Raw genomic sequence first — 16,228 nt, forward strand, 5'->3', positions numbered from 1 at the left:
AAATCTCATGAAACCACAATTGTTTTTTCCTCGGTAATGATCAGACTAACAACACGTTGTAATCTTTAGTGTTTGGAGTTTAAAAAGCACAAGGAAAAAGCGAAAAATCTGGTGAGGGAAACAGAAAGACTTACAGTAAAAGCGAATGTGTGATGCAATGGAACTGTTCTATTGGTAACGTGATCTCAATAACGGACCGAGGAAACGGATGTTGGGTGCACGTACGTAACGCACAAGTGCTGGGACGTATGCCAGTGTGTTCCCTGTACGAGCTCGTAAATTCGTAATCTTTATTCATAGCTGGTGTTTAATAAATCCTTTCGCTTGTCATGTTTCATTCGACTAACACGACACGCGTGCAGCAATAACAATAAGCTATAAAAATGCCTTTACACTTTCTCCGTGTTCTACATGCGGTCTTAGAGGGACCAGTGGCACCGCTGTCGGGTGGAAGGTACTCCGTACGATTTATGGGCTTTGTGCTGGAGGCTTCCGTTTGTAATTCTCTCACCAAAGACACAGCAGTTGCCTCACGTGCGAGCACTCCACAACATCTGCGGCAACACTCGAAATATTAAGTCAGACGGATAGAACGCTTCAGGGAAATCTGCCATTCCTCTTTGTGTGTTATTGATTCCCAATCATATATTAGTTTTTTGACGAGTGAAAGTGCATCATTTTAAGGATCAAAATACCCATTTAGTTTCTTCGTGACGGACAATTCATCACATTGTTATTTGTGAAATTGTAAGGGAATGAAAAATGATTTCTCTGCCAATCGACAGCAATGGAGAGATTTATATCAAATAAATTAACAATTGACGGAACTGACACCACATAGTACACAAAACATGTCAGAACACGGCAGCAGAAGCAATGAAAACAGCATGCAGAATCATAAAAAATGCAAAACTCCCAAGACTGGTGGAGTTTTGCAGAAGCTTGGAATTTAGCGCGAAATTCAATGCGAGATACTTTTAATAATTTCCACAGCAAAACTCTGTCTTGAAATCTGAGATTCCAGTCGTATACAGAGTATACCAGCGGCAAGGCACAATCAATAGCTTGACTGCACTATAGCGAAGTGCCACTCAAGCGCAGTTACTAAATAAAGATTTCCGAAGCTCCACCAAAAAACACGAAGTAAGTATTCCAGAATTCGAAGCAATAACTATTACCAGCGCGAGTAACTTAGAAGTAGATAACCTTATTGTAGCAAAACAGTTTAATTCACTTAATAATTGATAAGTCCTTAGGTCCAGATTGCATACCATTCATATCCCTTTCACAGTATTAGGTGTGACAGCTCCGTTCTTAATAATCATACATAACATCTCGCTCGACGGAAGATACGTACGTACAGATTGGACAGTTGCACAGGTCACACCAATACTCACGAGAAGAGGTAGGAGCAATCTAATGAACTACAGACCCATGTCAGTGACGTAGATTTGCTGTAGGATTTTTGGAACATTGTGTATTAACTCAAGGTGAACGATCTATTGACACACAGCCAGCACTCATTCAGAGAATATCGGTCTTATGGAATACAATTAGCTCTATATTTTCACGAAGTAAAGAGTGTTTCCAACAGGGGATACACTGAATATTTCTAGATTTCCAGAAGGCTTTTGATACCGTACCTCACAAGTGGCTTATGATGAAGTTACATTCCTATCGAGAAACGTCTCAGTTGTGTGAGTGGATTCGTGACTTCCTGTCAGAAAGATCGCAGTTCGTAGTAATCGAGGGCCGGCCGCGGTGGTTGAGCGGTTCTTGGCGCTACAGTCCGGAACCGCACGACTGCTACGGTCGCAGGTTCGAATCATGTCTCGGGCATGGGTGTGTGTGATGTCTTTAGGTTAGTTAAGTTTAAGTAGTTCTAAGTTATAGGGGACTGATGACCACAGATGTTAGGTCCCATAGTGCTCAGAGCCATTTGAACCATTTGAAAGTCATTGAGTAAAACAGAAATGATATGCGGTGCTCCCCAGGGAAGTGTTATAGGCCCTCTGCTGTTCCTAATGCATGAAAACGATTTAGGAGACAATGAGCAGCCCTCTTAGACTGTTTGCAGATGATGATATCATTTGCCAAGATATAAAGTCATCATATGATCAGAACCAATTCCAAAATGATTCAGATAAAATAGCTGCATGGTGCGAAAAGTGGCAATTGATGCTAAGCAATGAAAAGTGTTAGGTTATCCACATGAGCACTAAAAAGAATCCGATAAATTTCGGTTACATGATAAATCATACAAATCTAAAGGCTGTGTATTCAATTAAATACTTAGGGATTACAATTACGAGTAACTTAAAGTGGAAAGACATCATAGATAATTCCGCGGGTAAAGCAAATCAGAGACTGCGTTTTATTGGCAGAACACTTAGAAGATGCAACAGATCTGCTAAAGAGAGTCCTCTTCTTTGAAGAACGGGATCCTTACCAGGCTAGAATGCCGGAGAAGATCGATAAGTTGGAAGTAGGGGAGCTCATTTTGTATTATCGCAAAATAGGGGACAAAGCGTAATGAATATGAATTGGGTTGGCAATCATTAAGACAAAGGCGCTTTTCTTCGCGGCGAAATTTCAATCACTAAATTTCACTTCCAAAGCGAGAATATTGTGTTGACATCTATGAACATATGGAAAAATGTTCATTGAAATACAAATGAGAGCTGGCGCGGAAAGATATGTTAGTTCTTCCCGCACGCTGTTAGAGAGTGGAAATGCAAAGAAATGGTGTGATGAGTGTTTCAATGAACCCTTTGCAAGGCACTTATGTGTGAATTGCACGGTAGTCATGCAGATCTAGACGTAGATTCCTAGCGTTTATCCCGTCTTACGCTGTACGCAGTTTTCATGATCTGACTTTCTTTTTACTTTGTGGCCGGATCTCACTCTTGTCGCCATAGTCGTCAGTTTAACCTAAAGAAGCTAAGTAGTTATGCCACATGTCCGTCAATTGTCAATCAGTGGCGTACAGACAGGCTCCTCTTTCATCGCTGAACAAATCAGAGTGCCATTCTACTCTCCAGTTGACTCTTCCACGCTACCCTAGTACCCGTGTTTGGCGGTGTCGCCGTGTCAGTGACAGCCTGGCCAGAGGCACGTTTGATCTTAATCCTGCTGCAAGCAGACAGTTCCCTATGGTCCCTGATGACACAGCTGTTGCAACATATGCACCGATTTCTCACTGGATAATGTTCGGTTGACCACCGCTGCTGCCTCGTGATGACTGGGTGTTGTGTGATGTCCTTAGGTAGGTTAGGTTTAAGTAGTTTTAAGTTCTAGAGGACAGATGACCATAGATGTTAAGTCCCATAGTGCTCAGAGCCATTTGAACCACCGCTGCTCCCGTAATGCGTCTATCTTGAAGTATGTATGTAGTTCGCGGGCGACTAAAACCTGTTCTACCAATGAGGGAATGCTTCACAATCCACTACTGGAAGCAGCGGTATACCACCAATACATAAGTGTCCAACACGTGCAGCGTTCCGTCAATACTCCATCCAGCTTCCTGCAGGCCCACAATGCATTCAAACGGTTGAAGCTGTTCAGCAGGAGTACGTACTCTTCGGTGGAGCATGGTTGTACTCTAGAACAGTGGTTCCCAACAGGTGGTGGCCGGCCGTGGTGGCCGTGCGGTTCTAGGCGCGGCAGTCCGGAACCGCGGGACTGCTACGGTCGCAGGTTCGAATCCTGCCTCGGGCATCGATGTGTGTGATGTCCTTAGGTTAGTTAGGTTTAAGTAGTTCTAAGTTTTAGGGGACTGATGACCCAAGATGTTAAGTCCCATAGCGCTCAGAGCCAACAGGTGGTCCGCGGACCCCCAGGTGTCCGCGAGCTATGTCAGAGGGGTGCGCAAGATGCTTTTAGAGTAAAAAATATATTAAATATATTTCGTATGATAACAGATTTTTTCTTTTGGCCGCTTCCTGCATGAGCAGAGCTTTAGTGAACGGTAACTTCTGCGACTAGTGTCTTCCTAGAGCCAACTGACACTAGCACACTCTAGAGCTAACCTAGAATTAGATAGAGGCAAATAGTTCTGCTGTACGCCGTTAGACTGCGCGCCCTGCCTCTTTGCAGCTGATTTTTCAATAATGAATATGTCAATATTTTTTCTAAGTACCAAAAACAGAAAACGTATAAAAACACTCTTAATTTGGCTGTTTTAGGTACTTGAGCTGTGATATGACAAGGAACCAATCATTCTCTATGAGGGGGTCTTCGAGAAAATCTTGTTGGGAACCCCTGCTCTAGAATGATGGTGTAAGAAACCTGTTCACCTGTAAAATCAGCACAGTTACTTCCTGCAGAGCCAGAACAGAGGGTGCACAGAAAGGTATCCTGAGGGCCATCCTGTTGCCAATGATCGTGACAAATTAATCACTAACACAACAAACCATCAGCATACACGTGTTAAGTCCCCGTGCCACTGAACAAAGTCCTTGAGCGTGTTATAAGTTATGACGATGGTAAAAAACGGTTTCTAGCAGTTTATGTGCTGTGTATCATAAAAACAAACCTCCAGTTGAAAGCTTACTGCCGCTGTCAGTTTCCTTTCCACCTGAGTGCGATTCGAGAGGTTTAAGCTTAACGTTTGCCTCCTCTATCTATCCGACTCCTCTCCCCGTTTTTTATGCCCATTTCCTCCCACCCCTCCTATCTAAGTTTCCACTGTCTCTCTCTCTCTCTCTCCTTCTGACCTCTAGACTTGTTTATTATTATTACAAATTCATATTCTGTTGTAGTATTCCAATCATAAACCAATAAGCCACAAATAAAGCTTTCCTGTTTGGTAACAACGTTTCACTATTGTATATTTTATAACGTTTCCGCATTATTAAATTTATATATAAATTTATACATTACATACATTTAGCCGGTCGCAGTGGCCGTGCGGTTCTAGGCGCTACAGTCTGGAACCGAGAGACCGCTACTGTCGCAGGTTCGAATCCTGCCTCGGGCATGGATGTTTGTGATGTCCTTAGGTTAGTTAGGTTTAATTAGTTCTAAGTTCTAGGCGACTGCTGACCTCAGAAGTTAAGTCGCATAGTGCTCAGAGCCATTTGAACCATTTGAACGTACATTTAAAAACCTAGGTAAATAAAAACAAGCGCATATATCGGTGGACTGCTGTGTCAAAATTTCAAAGCAATCGGTCAAGCACTTTCGGAGATACACGATTTTGAACAAACGAACATTTAAATCTTTATTTGTGTAGATGGCCTGGCGGAATACATTTAAGTTTCTGTAATTTTTCACAATCTCGCTATCTTCTTTCATTAAATGCTTGTTGGTAATCAGTAGGTGGTCCCGATTATTTATTCAACCAATTAGTTTCTTTAATCATGACTTAAGCAGGTTAGCACAACGCATAACACGTAGGGAGGGAACAGGTAACCTAAAGGAGATAACTGAATAGAAGAATTTGCACCACAATCTGACAATAATTAGCCACATAGGATTATCATTTAATTAATGACTCAATAAATGTTATGTCATGAGTAAATTTGTTCAGGATTGCATTATGAGGTGGGGCCAAGTGACTGTAGGAACTAGGGTGAACAATACGATAGTAATTATCGTTTACAGGTACAATTCATTATGAGATTCTGCCCAAATCTCATAAGAAGACAAAACGTACATATCATATTTCATGTTCTGAGGCCTTTTAACTTCTGTACCTAGGCGGTCTCGTAATGTACTACTCACGAGATTGGGATGTAAGCGTGCTGCTATCGGGGTTCTGTTGTTTCTCATATGTACCTTTCATACTCGTACCACCCATACACTGGTTAATACCTGCCGTTACTAATGATTATGCACAAAACGTGACTACTGTGATCGGAATACGTTTGACGGGAACAATAAGTACGTACTTACAAGACATCACAGGGGTCAAGTGAGAGTGAAACCAGACACAAATACACGACACACAGTACATACAAATCAACAAAACATCCTAACAAATCTTCATACAATCACACATTTAACTTGTCGATAAACTATTGAAGAATGATCATCGCTCATGAATTTGAACGCAGCAACATGTGGGTGGTTGGAAGTCAATGGCAAGTTTATGTAGTCACTAGATTGGATAGCTTTTGATTATTAGTAAAACTGCACGTGCAACAGACGCAAATCCTAATCTTAACTAACTTAGGAAGCAGATGGTACATTGTCCAAGCAGTTATACTCTTGTGGGAGCATGGCGACAATAACTAAGCAAGATGAAACAAATAAAAATCAAACAATTTCGCCCGCAGGACTACCTAAGCAAGTCACACTGTTCACTCGATTATAAGTCTTAAGCTAAAATGGATGTATGAAACCGACTACTATTTCTGCGACCACATGGCTGCCTGATAGACAATGGATGCGGCCCACATCACGAAAAAAAACCATTAAATAATCTGCAGAAATAGTAACGAAACTGAATAAACTAGAGCTGACTGTGATATAAAGCCGTCAAACATCAAAAGTGCTCAAGACACTACTTTATTATTTTCATTCCGGTTGATGGAAATGAGCGGATTCAAATGGCTCTAAGCACCATGGGACTTAACAGCTGTGGTCATCAGTCCCCTAGACTTAGAACTACTTAAACCTAACTAACTTAAGGACATCACACACATTCATGCCCGAGGCAGGATTCGAACCTGCGACGTAGCAGCAGCGCGGTTCCGGACTGAAGCGCCTAGAACCGCTCGGCTACGAAATGACCAGAATGGGCTCTTAGGAACCTAAGTTCTAACCACTGAATTTCGTTGCAAAATCATAACAGAATGTGGTAGGAACAAAATCTTAACCATGACGGTCCTGAAAAATAAAGGATTAATGATTTTAACTACAATCTACCTCATACTCTGAATTTACCAATCAACCTGATGGAGACGCACACAGAGTCCATCCTCTAAGCCAGCCGGAAACCGAATGCTGAAAAATGGCGGAGCGCCGTCTAACGGTCGCTCTCCTCTTCGCTGAGGAAGAGGGGAAGTGGGTCTATCAACCTTGAAGATTCCACCGCCACTGTTGCATCTTCGAACGTCAACCTCAAGAATTAGGCTGGCAGCAAAACCCGATTATTACATGTATGTCGGCACTACAGCTGATATACTAACGTAAACACAACCGAATTACTCATTCACTAAATAACGTATCAGGGATAGGGAAACGATGTCTATCATAATGTAAGTAAAAGAACACAGTTGTGTTCCTTCGCTAAAGGCTCTTGGTACCTGAGCATGATATGAAGATAACTAATGTGACATTGATAATGAAGAACACAGGGTACCTAGAGAAAAGGTAGCGTGGTGGGACCATCAGTTGCGTCTCAAAATGTCAAGTAAATGTAGATACGGACCAACACTCCTGGTTGTTGGGCCATATGGCGAGCGAAGTCTAGTTGACATCCCACCGCTGCCCAGGGCATCTCCAGACACGTCTTTGGCCTGGAATATCAATGACTGGAGTAGAATTATCTTCACTGATGAGTACCGCTTCGAACTGATTCCACAAGACCAGCGAAGACTTGTTTCGAGACGCCACAAAGCAGTGGGATATCAACCTGAATGCCGTCAGCCATACGGCTCAACATCCAGGACTGATTGTCTGTGGTGCAGGACCTCTTTGGACGTCTTCCGCTGCACACTTACAGCCCAGCGGTACGTCAACGATATTCAACGCCCGGTTTTGTTGCCCTTCACGACAAGGCATTCTGGGCTTACATTTCAGCACGATAATGCCCGACCGCAGACAGCGAGAGTTTCTTCTGCTTGTCTTCGTGCTTGCCAAACACGTGACTCGCCGGGGCTCTCCTCAGTTGAGAACGTTTGGAGCATTATGGGCACGGCTCACGCACCAGCTCGGGATTCCGACGATCTGAAGCGTCCATTGGACAGACTTTTGCACCATATGCTTCAGGCCGACATCCAACAACTCTATCAATGAATGACAAGCCGCATAACTGCTCCCATACGGGCCAGAGGTGGACCAACGCATTATTGACTTGTTCAATTTGTGAAAATCTTTCTATCGAATGAATCATCTAATTTTTTTGAAATGTAACCATTTGTTTGTCTGTATAAGTACATCAAATTTACCGATTTCCGCCCCATTCGGACATTTCCTTCATGGTGCATTGTTTTTTTTTTTTTGTTTTTTTTTCTTAGAGTGTAGTATTTGCTTGGTAACCAGTTCAGCATTATCCTAGGCGAATATTGGAAAACCGCGCAGAAACAACACTCAGGCTAAACAGCAGAAGCGACAGAAAAACTGTACAGACTGATTTTACTCCAAAAGAAAAAAAAGGAGGAGTAACGGGATCAATACGCAAAACTTCAATGGACTGTAGCCATTGCTTTCATTCTGTTGCTCCCACAGTCTGGTTTCATGCGATAGGAGTGAATGAATAATATCCAAACGATACCTAAAGCTGCCAGTCAATGAGTAATATCCAAACGATACCCTAAAGTGCCGGCGACTGAACGAAAGGTTTTCATTTGGCTGTTGCCATAGACTGGTTTCATTAAAAAAATGAATAAATAATTCAAACGATGTGTAAAACTTCAACCGAATGACTCGACGGTTTACCATCAACCAAACGAGTTGATTGGCTTCATTCGGTTGTTCCCATCACTAGATAACTACAATCTATCCTTAAGCGTGTGAGGACTGCAGTTCCTAAACTGTAACAGGTATTAAGCCGAGGATTACTCTCATCGGAGCGGGGCGTTTGCATCAATGCACTGAAGTCAGAAAGGAACGGGACAGCTCCAAGTTTTTAATTTTGTTAACTCCTCTAGCGCATGAGATTAATCTGATTGCCGAGGGGTTCATGCAGGAGAAGGGAGTAATAACTTTCTATGCGCGAGAGTATTTAACAGAATTATACAAGAAACGAACAAGAATGCTTCCGGACACTTACGGCCGTTGCGGCTGCGGCTGCGGCTGCGGCGGGCGCTAAAAATTAATCTCTTCCCGTGCGGTAGCAATTCCATCGCGCGCGCCACAATGGGCGACGGAAACAAAATTAGGAGTGCGTCGGCATGACGAGCGCTTCTCGGCGCCGCGTAATTGCTAACTCGGTCCAACGGGCACGAATTAAAACTTAATAAAGTGTTATTTTGTACCATTTGCGACGTGTTCTCTAATTGCTAGCCCTCGAGACGGCTCGCTCCGCGACAAGTGCCGGCGCAGCGCATCGCGACCGTAGTTGAATTCCCCGCCACGAGCCAGCGGCGGCGCTGCTGTCGCCGCAGTGCATTTCCTTGTTAATTATACACTCGCGGCGCTACAGCTGCTGCCTTTCCAACATTCCTGATGCGTTTGGCCCACTGATATCCTCAGGAAGACTATATATCCTCAGGAAGACTATATAAACAGAACAAAGTTACTGAAAATCAGTTATGTTTAGAACGTAATAGCAATAATCAGTTTCAACATGGCATCAACAAACTCGAAACCATGCATTTTGTCACCTTTGCTAATAAAACGTATACCGATGAGCCATAATGTTTTATCATCAACTGCTTCATACAGTGTTAGCCCATCTTTGAACTGCAATGCAGTGTCGATTTTTAGTGACGTGAATTTGAGAATTCCTTAATAGGTCTCCAGAGCTATTGACCACGGAATGTAAACGCACAGGTCATGCAACTTCCGTAAATTTCACGGCAATGTTTATTGGCGTGGAGCTGACACCAGTTTACGCCCGAGATATGTTTCATCGGGTTCAGGCCATCTTCACAAGTTTGTGCAAATCGCAGAAATACAATTATGTAGGCAACAATAATAATTTCAGACGTACCATGACAGAGACGATGTCGGTACTGATCGTAAGTGTATATGATAGTATTGAGCAAACAGTGTCCCATAATAAGAAATGTATCCAATATCTGGCATTTTAGGGCTACCGAATAATGTGATGCCAACTAGAGAACAATCGCTTGGTACATCTTTGACACATCGATGTGCTATACATTTCCGGAAGTTACAGAGTATGATGCGATTGATAGATAATGCCGAATACATTAACATACATTGAGGAAAACAAATTTGAAAACATTAATGCAACAGCTATATTGCTAATGTAATACAGTGGCCAAAGGCCGCATGTGCAATTTCCAAATTTTGTGAAGACCCACGAGCACTCGAAACAACATGACGGTTCCAACAAAGCCTTGTGACATGTGTGGATTCTTACCATAAGTGTAAATATACACTCCTGGAAATTGAAATAAGAACACCGTGAATTCATTGTCCCAGGAAGGGGAATCTTTATTGACACATTCCTGGGGTCAGATACATCACATGATCACACTGACAGAACCACAGGCACATAGACACAGGCAACAGAGCATGCACAATGTCGGCACTAGTACAGTGTATATCCACCTTTCGCAGCAATGCAGGCTGCTATTCTCCCATGGAGACGATCGTAGAGATGCTGGATGTAGTCCTGTGGAACGGCTTGCCATGCCATTTCCACCTGGCGCCTCAGTTGGACCAGCGTTCGTGCTGGACGTGCAGACCGCGTGAGACGACGCTTCATCCAGTCCCAAACATGCTCACTGGGGGACAGATCCGGAGATCTTGCTGGCCAGGGTAGTTGACTTACACCTTCTAGAGCACGTTGGGTGGCACGGGATACATGCGGACGTGCATTGTCCTGTTGGAACAGCAAGTTCCCTTGCCGGTCTAGGAATGGTAGAACGATGGGTTCGATGACGGTTTGGATGTACCGTGCACTATTCAGTGTCCCCTCGACGATCACCAGTGGTGTACGGCCAGTGTAGGAGATCGCTCCCCACACCATGATGCCGGGTGTTGGCCCTGTGTGCCTCGGTCGTATGCAGTCCTGATTGTGGCGCTCACCTGCACGGCGCCAAACACGCATACGACCATCATTGGCACCAAGGCAGAAGCGACTCTCATCGCTGAAGACGACACGTCTCCATTCGTCCCTCCATTCACGCCTGTCGCGACACCACTGGAGGCGGGCTGCACGATGTTGGGGCGTGAGCGGAAGACGGCCTAACGGTGTGCGGGACCGTAGCCCAGCTTCATGGAGACGGTTGCGAATGGTCCTCGCCGATACCCCAGGAGCAACAGTGTCCCTAATTTGCTGGGAAGTGGCGGTGCGGTCCCCTACGGCACTGCGTAGGATCCTACGGTCTTGGCGTGCATCCGTGCGTCGCTGCGATCCGGTCCCAGGTCGACGGGCACGTGCACCTTCCGCCGACCACTGGCGACAACATCGATGTACTGTGGAGACCTCACGCCCCACGTGTTGAGCAATTCGGCGGTACGTCCACCCGGCCTCCCGCATGCCCACCATACGCCCTCGCTCAAAGTCCGTCAACTGCACATACGGTTCACGTCCACGCTGTCGCGGCATGCTACCAGTGTTAAAGACTGCGATGGAGCTCCGTATGCCACGGCAAACTGGCTGACACTGACGGCGGCGGTGCACAAATGCTGCGCAGCTAGCGCCATTCGACGGCCAACACCGCGGTTCCTGGTGTGTCCGCTGTGCCGTGCGTGTGATCATTGCTTGTACAGCCCTCTCGCAGTGTCCGGAGCAAGTATGGTGGGTCTGACACACCGGTGTCAATGTTCGTTTTTCCATTTCCAGGAGTGTAACAATACCAGCTTCCCACGAGTAGCAGTATTATAGCTAGACGACGACTCTTTTTTTTTTTTTTTTTTTTTTTTTTTTTTTTTTTTTTTTTTTTTTTTGTAACATACAGGATGTCCCAGAAACGTCGCGACAAGCTTCGAAGGGTTGTAGGGGGTGTCATGAGGAACAAATCGACGTTAGGAACCCGTGTCCAGGAATGTCATACAACGACTTTACAGAGTGTCATAGTTATAGCCGCCGCTGCCTGCCAGTAGGCCACCCCTTCGGCAGCAACGGACCTTTGAACGCTGCCGGACTGCAGACGATTCAAATGGTTCATATGGTTCTGAGCACTATGGGACTTAACATCTGTGATCATCAGTCCCCTAGAACTTAGAACTACTTAAACCTAACTAACCTGAGGACATCACACAACACCCAGTCATCACAAGACTGCAGACGGAACGTCTCACAATGTTGTCTGTTATTCAGTGATCGTGACTGATCGCCAGTGGGGAAGATGTAGCTAGCTGCTGTGTAGACAAGCCTTGTCTACTACAAATACGATTCCGTGTCGCCTCGTTGGCTGACTGTTTTGGACATGGGTTTCCATCTGCAGATTTTTCTCATGGAAGCCTTTGAAATCTCCAGTGCTTTTGGTTTACAGAAGAAAAATAGACTGCAAATGGAAACCGTGTCTGACACTGCCGTCCACCAAGGCAACAGAGCATGGCAGTCATGGAAGACAAGTCATGTCTACACAGCAGGTAACTCTATCATCTCCACTGGCGGTCGTAGGAGTCAGTCGCGATTACTGAAGAACAAACAACATTGCTAGACAATTGCCCTACGGTCCGTCAGCAGACGAAGTCACATTTGCTGCCGAAGGGGTGGCCTGGTGACAGGCGCCAACGCATGTAACTTCGACGCTCTGTAGCGTCATTGGACGACGTTACTAGATGTATGTTCCTATCCTCTCTTTGTTCTGCAAGACATCTCTACAACTTTCTAAAGTTTGTCGCAACGTTTGTGGGACATCCTGTATAGTGGCATGCACAACCCTTCGTTGTGAATCACTTTATCTATTATAGAAAAACCATATCAAAATCCTCACGGTAGTTCCTGAGATTAGTTATAAAATGCAGACAGCAATACTCCAAAACGCAGCAGGGACTTTACATTATATTATATTATGCACAGATGACAGTACTGCAGCGTTGGCTGAGTGACGCCCCTGCGAGTCGGGTGAGATAGACGAAGCCTCTTGGAAAAGAGAACGAACTGAAAGCTCCAAACAAAATTTTTGTCACTAATATACCTGGCCTCAAAAATCACGCGAATTTCGTTACTACGTAAGGTTTGTCCGTACATGCTGTGCAGATTTTAGATGTCATCACGCAGCTAGTACAGACAGGCCCCAATCAAAAGTACCGTCGAATTTGTACACGCATTTAAAAGGTATCTCATTAATTTACAAACGATATCAAGAATGAACTTGGATTAAATCTTTGAAGAGGTAAATGCACGGGCATTTCAATCGCTTCCGACAAATGTCACAGGTAGGGTGTCTCTATTTATTATACTTAAATTTAGGATAGTGGCCGCTGCTTTTAGGCTTTTTACTGCCCTAAATAGTATTGTTGACTCTAAGTTTTAATAAACCGTGCTGCGTCCACATTACAAAATGACTTCGTAACACCCTAAAGTGGAAATGTTCTGAAAAACGTCTAATTTTGAGAAAAAAGCATGCTGCGAAACTCCGATTTATCGCAGTTTGAAATATGTCTGGGGGAGAAAATCTTCCCATTTTACTTCCAAGCACTTGTTTGATGCAGCTCTCCACGTTAATCCATCCTTTATCTTTGCATAACTACTGCATCCTGTATCCATTCGAATCTCCTCACTGAATTCAAGTCTTGGTCTTTCTGTGCAGTTTTAGTCCTCACACTTATCTACATTACCAAACTGCCGATTCCTCGACTTTTCAGAACGTATCCTATCAACAGATAGCATCTTTTAGTCAAGTTATGTCAATAATTTCTCATCTCACCAATTCTACTCAGTACCTTCTCATTAGTTACGCGATCTGCCCAGATTATCCTCAGCTCTATTCTCTAGCACCACATTTCAAAAGTTTCTATTCTCTTCCTGTCTGAATTATTTATCTTCCATTTTTCTCTTCCATGCAAGGCTACACTTCAGACAGATAGCTTCAGAAGACACTTCCTATCACTTAAATTTACGCTAAACGTTACACAATTTCTGTTTCTAGTAAGGTTTTTCTTACTATAGGCAGTCAGCATTTTATATCATCTCTACTTCGCACACCGACGGCTATTTCGCTGCTCAAATAGCAAGACTCATCTGCTTTCTTTAGCTATGTAATATAAGCTATATACCATACTTTGCTAAATCCTTGCTTACGCTTTTATTACAGTCGCAGAAGGCCTTACGTAACCTATGCTGTTTGTACAACTGAAACAGCAGAAAAGAAGCCTATAAACAAAGAAGACAACAACTTTGAGTGTATTGGTTCTTGACAGTGTCGCCTGATTTAATGCGACTACTTTCCATTGTCTTTGTTTCAAATTTGTTGCTGTATACGGTAGCTTATGTTTAACCTCCGTTGACCTTAAGAAAAAAATGGAATATTTATCGCACACATTCATTCTCCAAGTCACAGGTATTGGTACTTCAGTTTTCTATTGCAAGACCCTTAGAATATACACAATGGTTTCGAAATCTGTACAGTCCAGAGCTACTACCTCAGGATGTCATATATATAAATCTTATATGGAGGTGACAATATCTCTGAATATGTATACGTTCAATGAATTGGCCAGCAGCACACACGCGTACTACCGAGTTTGCCTAGTGATTGTCTTGTAAATATACTGCCAGCCGCGGTGGCCGAGCGGTTCTAGGCGCTTCAGTCCGGAACCGCGCGACTGCTGCGGTCGCAGGTTCGAATCCTGCCTCGGGCATGGATGTGTGTGATGTCCTTAGGTTAGTTAGGTTTAAGTAGTTCTAAGTTCTATGGGACTGATGACCTCAGATGTTAAGTACCATTGTGCTCAGAGCCATTTTTTTAAAAAATATATGGTCACACACTCATTGAGGAAGTAAAATGCATATTGGCAACAGCAAGAAAAGCATTTTTAGAAAAGTGGAATTTTTTTACATCAAGCATCGATTTAACTATCAGGAAGTCTTAAAGCTATGGCCGACGGCCTCGCCTCAGTGGTAACACCGGTTCCCGTCAGATCACCAAAGTTAAGTGCTGTTGGGCTTGGTTGGCACTCGGATGGATGACCATCCGCGTCTGCCGAGTGCTGTTGGCAAGCGGGGTGGACTCAGCTCTTGTGAGGCCAATTGAGGAATTACTTGACTGAGAAGTAACAGCACCGGTCACGGAGACTGACAACGGTTGGGAGAGCGATGTGCTGACCATGTGCTCCTCAGTATCCGCATCCAGTAATGGTTAAGGGTTAAAGTGGTTAAAAAGTTGTTTTAGGAGTCCAGTATTTGTTAAGCGAGGAATGTGGCCAAAAAATGCAACCCGTATTTTTTGGCACTGTATCAGCAATGGATTCACTTTCTTCGTAAACCACCAAATTGGGTAAAATCCTCAGCTGATCATTAACTTGATGTTTTTTAGTGATAATAATTGTTCGAAATATTTTTCTAACAACTTTCTGCAGCTTATTAGTTGCTGCTTGAATGATTAGTTTAAACAATGTTTCATCTGCATATGTTTCCTACACTTTAAAGAGGGAGGAATAATGTTGAACTCGGGTATTTATTGAGAGATATCCTTTTTTGTTTGTTAACCACGTTGTTATCTCTGCTCGTTGTAGTTTTAATGTTCTACTAGCTATTGGTGCTCCTTCATTGGCATTCCCTTTAATAATACCACCAAGGTATTTAAACTTTTTTACTGCCTTATGTTTTTAGCATTATGGAGTATAATGTGGGATGTGTCAACTGGATGGGAGGGCATCATTTCTGTCTTCAGAAAAGAAATTTGAGCCCAACTTTTATCGCTAATCTTTCTAGTTGTTCTGTCTGAAACTTTGCTTCATCGATACAATGCCAAGTCATCTGCAAATGCAAGACAGTTAAATCGAGTTTTACTTCCACTCTTAACAGATGGTGCACGTCTTGGTCCTTTCGCGCATGATTTTCTTCAGCACACAAACAGAAATGGAAACAACCCATCACCTTGTCGAATGCCAGCTCGACTCTTAAAGGGTTCTTAAAATTAGTATTACGAAGGGTGAGCGCAATGCAACTGACATGTTTCTGCTCTAAACCAATTTCTGTAATGACAGACATGAATGCTATCGTAGGCTTTTTAAAAATCGGCGAACGTGAGCACTAGCTTCTTACTCCTGACCCTTTAGTGTTTCGTTATCCATTTAAGACTAATAAGTTGATCAGGACAGATTCGTCCTGGACAAAAATCGGTAAATATTTGCGTATACGAAAGGCCCGGAGCTGACGCATCCGGCTAACTTGTGTCAGGTTTGGAGCTATTCGTGGAATCTGGACCCACGGCCGCTGTCACTGCGAGTGCGGGTGCGGGTTTTTTGTGAG

General features: G+C 43.8%; 1 pseudogene; it reads left to right on the top strand.

The window, feature by feature from the left end:
• The first annotated feature begins 14,854 nt into the window (after positions 1–14,854).
• LOC124803707 lies at positions 14,855–14,973 on the top strand (annotated as a pseudogene).
• The last annotated feature ends 1,255 nt before the right edge of the window (positions 14,974–16,228 follow it).

The sequence above is a fragment of the Schistocerca piceifrons genome, chromosome 6, assembly GCF_021461385.2.
Source record: "Schistocerca piceifrons isolate TAMUIC-IGC-003096 chromosome 6, iqSchPice1.1, whole genome shotgun sequence".
Taxonomy (NCBI): domain Eukaryota; kingdom Metazoa; phylum Arthropoda; class Insecta; order Orthoptera; family Acrididae; genus Schistocerca; species Schistocerca piceifrons.